The sequence below is a fragment of the Pseudomyrmex gracilis genome, unplaced genomic scaffold (genome assembly GCF_002006095.1).
Source record: "Pseudomyrmex gracilis isolate BER0280 unplaced genomic scaffold, ASM200609v1 scaffold_431, whole genome shotgun sequence".
Classification (NCBI taxonomy): Eukaryota; Metazoa; Arthropoda; class Insecta; order Hymenoptera; family Formicidae; genus Pseudomyrmex; species Pseudomyrmex gracilis.
In genome coordinates this window covers 71,044-79,027 of record NW_018021015.1, presented here as the reverse complement: position 1 = coordinate 79,027, position 7,984 = coordinate 71,044, and positions in this window count along the sequence as shown.

The window sequence follows — 7,984 nt, the reverse complement described above, 5'->3', positions numbered from 1 at the left end:
TGAAGTGTAAACTTGTTTAATAAACCATATCTTTCATTTTCGATTTTTAATTCACGTAGTCCGGGAACTTTCCGGACAAACTGTGTATATATGTATTAATTGTTATTTTTACGATCAATTGAACACCTTAGAAATATAGAAATATCAAAGCCTCAAAAGGGTCTTTTGCGGCGGTCTAAAGGTTAAAGATGTTCTTTAAAAGGGAAAAATGAGTAGAAAAAAATTATAAAGTGCAACTAAGAATAACTGCGTTAAACAATGTAAAGTATACTTAAAAGTAAGTGTAATAATATGGTTTTTCAAGAAACTTGTTAACAAAATGTAAATTTTATTTTTGTAAAGGTCCATCTATTTTATATACAGTGGTCCAACTCACCCAAGGGGGTGGGAATGAATGGACCATTGTTATAATTTTTCATATTTCAATTTTTTAAAAAAGTATAATGTTCTTTGTTTCATTATTTATACTACTTATAAGTTCAATAAATGTAGCAAATCATACAGTATCCTCCATAAGTTTGGAGAGTAAGGTGTTTCTATAAGGAAACACCTTACGTTTTCCAGGCAAACAATTGCATGACAGCGATCTGTGCATGTTTTTGGTTTAGATATATTGTAAGACGTCTGAAATAATGATAAACATTTTTATCTAGGACACTTAGAAGCTTGTATATGCCGAAAACATATTGGACAATTATTTCGTGACATCAAAGAACTCAGAGGTGATTTTCACGCGCTAGTTTATTGTTTGTCTATTATTACTTGTTTTGCGATTATTTATTTTCAATACTTGTTAAAGCTTTTACAATTTTTAGGGAGTCTAAAATCAACCTATGACTTAAATAGTTTACCACTTTTACAGAAACTATAATTGAACACCTTCAAATGATGTACTGTTTCTTTGTATTTACAACGCAGACAGGATGCCGCGAAATAATTGTCTGACATATTTTTGGCATATATGAACTTATAAGTGTCCGAGATAAAATGTTTATCATCATTTGAACGTCTTACAATGTATTCAAATCGAAAACATGCACAAATCGCTGTTATGCAATTGTTTGCTTGTAAAACATAAGGTGTTTCAAAATTTATAAAGGGTCCTGCACATGAATGATGTTTCATTTGCCCTATGATTTATTACGTAATTCGACTTAAAAAAAAGTTGTTTATCTCTCCCCGACTTACCCTATAATATTATCGTAATATTTTAATATTATATATACAGGGTGATTAGTAATTGCCATAACACTGTTCGTAGGCAGGTAGAAGGAATTATTTGTGAGTCGAAAAGTTCTTTACTTTGTGAAATTCGCAATAGTTAACGAGTTCTTAATAGATAAAGATCCACGAATGAGCGTACATGCCACGAGCAAAATGACAGCTCGGAGCTATCATTTTTTTCGCGCGCTCGTACACCGTAGCAACGAAATGAAAGGAACTAATTGTTGAAATCTTTACTTTTGTAGCGTAGAACGGACACGTGGTTAAATAATGCGATATAGGCACTGTATTCAATCAGAGTATTTATTACACTTTGAGATTCGTTACACATTTGGCTAACAGCTAATCCGAAAAAACAATTTAAACATAAAGAAAAAAATGACTTCGCACAATTTAGCAGTGTTGAACGCGGCTGTGACCAAGGATCAGCAGCTCGCCTATTACTTTCTCAGAGACGTGTGAACCTTCTCTTCTGCCTGACCTCTAGCCGGCCTGCATGGTTTAGCAGTGCACTCTTTACTTTTTCTTTCGATCAACGCGCGCTATTTTTAAAAGGATTATTTCCAACACTAATATATGCTGTTTATTAGGTTCTCTACAGCAATTACCAAACGTTCTGTATATGTAATATATTGATACTATTATTGTAATGTTGTATTATAATATCTTGTATTACTGATATGTTGCAATTTTACTGTGATAAAATTAAATTTCCGTAATAATACGTGCTTTATGGGCCGTTTAAAAGCGATTTTTATGCGCAAGATTAAAGCAGATATTTTTAAGTGTTTTTCAGAGCGAATTACACGTTTTCAAGCAACTTTTGAGGTTTAGAAATGAGTTTTAGAACATTCCCAGTAAACACAAAGTAACAGTAACGTAACATTAATATTATAATTTCCTACTTAACAATGTAACTGCGATGAAACATGTCTTGTACGTAGCAGTTACATTGTTGAGTGAGAAATTATAACATTAAACTAAAAAGTACAAAAAAGATCTTGAAGCCTGTAATCCACGGATGATAGTTAAAAGAAATTGTATTCAAAGTATTACTGGAATGTTTCGATCGATTTTATTTGCGATCATCATCAGCCAACGCTGCAAAGTACATAGGAAGATAATATAAAAGTATATATGCCAAATTTAATAGTTAAAAGGGAATTGTTAAGCAATAATGTTAAAATAGTTATGTGAAAATATGGAACAAATAATGTATAAGCAAATTAAATTACAAAGTAGAGCAATGAAATGAATTGTGATAGTGTGGTAAAAATACAATAAAGTGATAATAACAAATATAAATTAAGTAACGTACCATACAAATTCAAAAAAAGTGATTACATGTCATGTCAGGAAGAGTCACGCAAATAACACAATTGGTGGTCATAAAAACATAATAAAAAACCAATTATAATAAGTAAAATAGTCAAAACACTTTACATAGTTAAAAAATGAAATAATAAGTTAAAATACTAAAATGGTAGTAGGAACGTTCACATTCAGTTGTTAGACTAAATAAACACCTGACTCCTCCTGGAAACGCCATCACACAACCGCAATAGATACTGCCAGCATAACTCTTACCAGTAATATGCGAAATACAAGTGAGAAATATATAAGCAATATAAAGAGACAAACAAGCCAAGCACCAACAAAGGAAGGAGAAAATGGAAAATGGATGTTTGCTAATCGTTGAGTTTAGTAATCAAAGGTATATACACAGAACTGAGAAATTCAGTATCTTTCATTAAGTTTACTCTATTCTTTTGCATCTTGATATGTAACATTTCGGAAATCAGTCTTTTATAGTAAAATTTAACCAATTGAGTGCTTAGTTCTTCGAAACAGAGCAGAGCGTTTTGGGATAGAGAGTCGCGAGAAAGACGTATAACCGACATAGATACGCTAAAGATGGACGAGCTAAAAGAAGAGTTACGAAAATTAGACTTAAGCATTAGTGGCAGCAAAGTGTATTACGAGAACGTTTGAGAACAGCTCTTCGGCAAGCAAAAGCCGATAGCAGAAACGTCGATGACGAAGATGACGACGATGATGAGAGTAGTGACGACGATAGAAGTGAGAGTGAACAGAGAGGAAGTTGTTGATGGAAATGCGCGACAAAGAGGACGAGCGGTTACACCGGCTGCTCAATCTTTATTTTTTAGAGATATCAAAGATTCTGTACAAACCTTTAGCGGAGACGGCAAGCAAAACGTTCGTAAGTGGCTTGAAAAAATTTGAGGAAACTTCCGAAGTCTGCGAGTGGACGGAGCAGAAAATAATTTACGCAAAAAGCTATTGCGAGATTCTGCAAAGTTGTTTGTCACCTACAAACAGTGTGCCAAAAGAAAAAATTAAAGCGATCGCTGATCGCGGAATTTGGTGAAATAGTGAATAGCAAGCGCGTTAATCAAGAATTGTGTCTCGCGCGAAAAAAAGAAACGACGCATCATTTCAAGAGTACATGTATCGTATACTGGAATGTGCGAGTCACGCCGATATCAAGTTAGAAGTCAAGATCCATTATATTATCGATGGAATTTAAGACGACGCATTTACTAAGAGCATCCTGTACAGGATGCGCACGATAAAAGAGCTTCGAGCAAATTAGTGCAGTACGAGCATATAAAGAACGGAGCAATGCAAGGGAGAAGATTGCCGCCTCAGACGCAGAAATCTCACTAGAACAAGCCGAAAAAAAGCAGGCGAAATGTCCGAGAAAAATCAATAAAAAAAGCGATGTTACAACTGCGGCGGGAAAAATCATCTGGGTGCGGATTGTTTCCTGAAGGAAAAGGGAACCAAGTGCTTTCAATGCGGTCAGTTCGGATATATTGCAGTATATGCGGCAAAATGCAGTAAGAAGGACAGCAACGTTAATAACTGTAATGCTATAACACAATAAGATAATCGTGTTTATAAGACGGTTGCGATTAATGGTAAGAAAATAATTGCATTGTTTGATACTGGTAGCGATTTGCATCTAATAACGACAAAGCAATATATCAAATTGGGCCTTCCGGCCCTAACAGGTCCCAAAATAGTATACAAAGGCATAGGAACAAATGTTGAAACGACGTTAGACAGATTTGTAAACAACGTCATAATTGATGGCGAAACATTCAAGCTTGTTATGCATGTAATATCTAATAGTTGTCTTAGCTATGACTTAATCTTAGGATCGGACCTTTTAGGACGTGTCACAGTAAACTTAGACTGTTTCAAAGTGTCGATAGTAAAACGAGAAAATAAGTCCGCTACAATAGACAATTCTGACAATGTTCCCGAAATATTTTCACATCGAGGCTATTGAGACATTCAAAAATCAGGATAATTTACGACGTCAGGTAAATGTCGATAACATAAACGACGATAAGATGAAGCATAAAATCGAGGAAATTGTTGACAAATACACTCCGCGAGCAACTAAACATGTAGGTATTAAACTCGACTTAATTTTGAAACGATATACATGTATACGAACGGACACGCAGGCTGGCGCCGAATAAGGAACTAGTAAATAAACATATAGACGAGTGGCTACGAGCAGGCGTCGCTAGACCGAGTACATTCGAATATACAAGCCCGGTTGTGTTGGTAAAGAAATAAGATGATAATACGCGTCTTTGTATAGATTATTGCAAAATAATCAATAAAATGATTAAAGATCGATATCTGCTGCCACTGATCGATGATCAAGTAGACCGATTACAGGAATCGATTTTTTGTAGTGTGTTAAATTTGAAAGACGGCCTTTTTTCATGTGCCGATAAGCAAGAATAGTATCAAATACACCGCATTTATTGTTCCAGACAGACATTACGAGTTCTTAAAGACTCCTTTTGGTCTTTGTAATTTGTTCGCGATTTTTCAAAAGTTCATCAACGCGGTATTCCGAGATCATATAGCGAGAAGAAACGTGCTGACGTACATGGACGATTTTATATAATTCCGTCGATTTGTACTTCCGTACAAAGAAAGAAGATGCGGATAAGTTACACAAAGTCGACAGCGAGCGAGCACGGGTTAAATATAAATTGGAAGAAGTGTCGCTTTCTCGAACAAAAGATTGAATACTTAGGACATAATTGAGAACGGATCGCTTAGACCATCTGAGCAAAAGATCATTGCAGTTAAGAATTTTCCGAGACCCGCGCGTATTAAAGATGTGCAAAGTTTTCTTGGCCTTGCAGGCTACTTCGGAAAGTTTACACCACAGTATGCCGTGATAGCGACTATTGTCGAATTTGTTGAAAAAAGACGCTACGTTTTGTTTTGATGTAAAACAATGTCGTGCGATTGAAGCATTGAAAAAAACATTAATTCAAAAACCTGTGTTAAAACTCTATCGCACAGAGGCCGATACTGAGTTATGTACCGATGCATTTAAGTTAGGATTTGGCGCTATATTGTTACAAAGAGATGCTAACGATCAAAAATTTCATCCGGTTTATTACGCCAGTTAGAAAACGACAGAAACCGAAGCAAAATATTGTAAAGATTTAACGCTCGTGAAATTGTCAACAGAAATATGTAAGGATATAGGATTAGGGGGGTATTTGGGATTTCTCATATATGAGATGCAAATATAGCATCCTATATGAATTTTAGAATTGTTATTACAATTCGAATTTCACGTGTAAAAATTTACACGTGAACACGTATATATGTATATATATACACGTATAATTTACGCACAACACCTAGCGAACGGCTCTCATGACCGAATATACATATATTTATTAGTTTGGAAAACTTCGGAGCCTTAAAAGATTCTTTAATTGTTCAAAATATTGTAGTTATGAATTGAAAGTATTAGCTATCATAAAGTTATTGCAAAAATTTCGAGTGTATCTTTTAAAAATTTTATTTAAGATTGTTACTGATTACCGAGCCTTTTTGTTAACAATGAATAAAAGAGATTTGTGTGTACGCGTCGCGCGATGGGCGTTGTTACTTGAGGAATTTAATTACGTACAAACACAGACCAGGCAAGTCGATGCGCCACGTAGATGCGCTGAGTAGAAGTCTACCCGCGATTATGATCGCCGAAGAAAACCGTTCGAGTCTTGTAGCACGAATTCGTAGAGCGCAGCGCGAGGACGATGAGTTAAAGCCCATTGTTGAGAAAGTAGCGTGTAATGAAAGCGATAGCTTTCTTGCAGAGCGGAGTACTTTATCAAAAATACAACGACGATATATTATTGGTTATACTTAAGTTTATGCAGCGTGATGTAATTAAGCAAGCGCATGAAAAGGGACATTTTTCTGCGGGAAAAATGGAGCGTATGATAAAAAGAGAATATTGGTTTAGCCATATGCGAGAAAGAATTTAGAAGGTCGTAAAAAACTGCTTGTCGTGCATCTTAGCCGAACGCAAATATGGCAAGCAAGAGGGCTTCCTGCGTAGCATTCCGAAAGGTGATACCCTGTTCGACACGTATCACATCGACCATGTCGGACCGATCCCTAGCACTCAAAAGAACTATGCTCATCTGTTAGTTGTAGTTGATAGTTTTAGTAAATTTGTGTAGTTATATCCGACTCAATCTACCACAACGACCGAAGTAATTGTGCGTTTGACGAAGCAAGCGGCTATTTTTGGAAATCCACAAAAAATTAGTACAGATCGTGGCACCGCGTTCACCTCTAATGACTTTAAAACGTATTGTAACGACGAGAAAATTGAACACGTATTGACAACTGTTGGCGTACCACGAAGCAACGGTCAAGTAGAAAGAATTAATCATCTCATAATTTCATTGTTTAGTAAACTTTCCGCGCCACACTCTAAGAGTTAATTTAGGCATGTCAATCGAGAGCAATTTTTACATGCTACTCCAGTGAGGAGTACAGGTTTTAGTCCTTTCGAAATATTAATAGAAACATCCATGCGTCTGCGTGACGATTTCGAATTACGCAAATTAGTTGAAGAAGATGTAATAAACGATCTACAAGAAAAGCGATTGTTCGCTGCGCGAACATGCGAAGATCGCTATCGAAAAAATTCACCATAAAAATAAGAACACCTATGACCGTAGACGAAAGAAAGCCACTATATACCAGGTAGGAAACTTAGTGGCTATTAAATAAACGCAAGCCTCTCCAGGTAAAACGTTTAGCGCAAAATTATTAGGGCCTTATGAGATTATTAAGTAGTTGCGAGGCGACACATATGTTGTAGCAAAAGTCGGAGAGCATGAAGGTCCGCGTATCACTAGTACATCAGCCGATTATATCAAAAGATGGTTATCACCCGAATGTATAAGCGATGAAGAGTCTTCTGACAGTTACGACGCCACTATGTTTACTACATCGGAGGCCGATGTGTGATCAGTATGGTCAAGTGTGGAAAGCTTTATATTTTACGGATTTAATACCGGTATGACTTTGATCCCGGTATTATACTAGAAACGAGATACCGAAACCGATACAGTATTAAAAATTGGGATTAATTTATAGCGTCTTTTTAATGAAGAAAAATTATTTATTTTAAATGAAAATCAAAAAATACATTAATTAAAGTATTGCCCATTGCTTTCTACTACTTTTGACCATCTTTCGGGCAGGAAACGAATACCGTGTCGGAAGAACGCTTCGTCTTTAAATGCAATCCACGAATCGACCCATTTTTGACAATCTTTGTAAGAAGTGAACCTCTGCTCAGACAGGCTATGAGCCATCGAACGAAACAAATGGTAATCAGAAGGAGCAACATCTGGAGAATACGGCGGGTGGGGTAGGACTTCCCATTTAA